The following is a 1,815-nucleotide window of genomic DNA, read 5'->3' on the forward strand; positions in this document are numbered from 1 at the left end:
ATCTCTTGACCTCGTGATCCACCCGCCTCGGCCTCCCAAAGTGCTGGGATTACAGGCTTCAGCCACCGCGCCCGGCCAGATGGTCATCTTTTATCCTCATATGGTGGAGAGAGGAAGCCAGCTCTCTTGTGTCTGGCCTTTTTCTTTTTGAGAATTTGCTATTTTAAAATTTTTATGGGTACATAATAGTTGTGCATGTTTACAGAGCACGTGTTATAAGTATATAATGTGTAATGATGAAATCAGGGTAATTGGAATATTCATTGCCTTAAATATTTATCATTTATTTGTGTTGAGAACACTCCAAATACACTTCTCTAATTATTTTGAAGTATACAATAAATTACTGTTAACTATAGTTGCCCTATTGTGCTACCAGATCACTAGATCTTATTTCTGCTATCTAACTGTATTTTCATATCTGTTTTCTATATGGTCACCAATCCCATAATGAAAGCTTCAGTGTCATGACCTAATTGCTTCCCAAAGGCCCCACCTCCTAATACCATCACATTGGGGATTAGGGTTTCAACATATACATTCTGGAGAGACACAAACATTCCATCCATTGCAGTAAGTATGCCTGGAGCAGCCAGCTTGCTCTGTCTGATCAATTCTGTGTGAGTATCTGATAGCTAGGTAATTCTGGCTCAATCAGGTACCTCTATTTGTCTCAGGTTCCTATCCATAACACAAAGTGAGAATAAACATTTCCACCTATCGAGGATCCAGAATAGCTTCCCTGGAACTGCTTGTTGCTGGCTTGGGCAATGTTTTACATGGAAACAAACACAATCACATACTTTGACCCAGGAGACAAATTGCAGTTAAGCCATCAAAATAAAACCAGAAGGGAACATTTTGAAAAAGAAATTCAGTGAATAAATATGTTCTCTAAATAGAAAAGTAATGAGCACGGTGTGTAGAGAAAACCATGCCAATTCTAAGAAATAAGTTAATATATTCTTTAACTAGAACCAAGAAATCAGAGAAATATAAAGTCCCAGCACAAAAACGTGCAAGATAATCTGATAAACCATTCCCTGACAAGAAAGTAACTACACTTAGAACAGCAAGAAGAAATATAAGGGAATGGAGCAAAAGTAACAGGCTAAAATAAGGCAAGAGGGATTGCAGTGTGATACATGGAAGAACTTTGAGGTCATCATAGGGATAAGAACTAAGCTCTGTTTTGTTTGATTTTAGGGGGGGCAGTTCTTGCCCAAATTCCTTTCTAAGGGACCTGGGGAGTCATGCGCTACAAACCATAAATTCTCATCAGATGGGTTTTATTTAACCTGTATATCATAATTGCTTTCCAATCAGACCCTGGCATAACAAGAGAAAAAAATCAAAATGTTTTACCCCAAAATATATTTCCTTGCCATATCTTGGAAGTGCCCTGTAAAATCTCTTGTGGGAAAAATCCACATTCTGTAGAGAATCTCCTTTCTCCTTTTGTTTTCCTTCCTTCCTTTCCAGGAGATAATCAACTAAGAGCCAGGCATCCTTTTAAGTCCCATAAGAAACATTTTACAACGTGCTCTCTCTGAAGTCTACTAAGAGCTTCCTCTGCACATTAAAACTTGATCTCCACAATCCTTTGTCTTAACCTGAACGTTTCCTTTGATCCTAGGTCTTCAGATATACTCAACAAGTTGTCAACCAGAAAATGTTTAAATTTACCTATAGCCTGGAAGCCCTCCCCATTTTGAGTTGTCTCGCCTTTTTGAATGAAACCAATGTATTTTTTAAAAATTTATTTATTACACTTTGGTTCTGGGGTACATGCGCAGATCGTGCAGGTTTGTTACA

The sequence above is a fragment of the Cebus imitator genome, unplaced genomic scaffold (assembly GCF_001604975.1).
Source record: "Cebus imitator isolate Cc_AM_T3 unplaced genomic scaffold, Cebus_imitator-1.0 Scaffold520, whole genome shotgun sequence".
NCBI classification, from domain to species: domain Eukaryota; kingdom Metazoa; phylum Chordata; class Mammalia; order Primates; family Cebidae; genus Cebus; species Cebus imitator.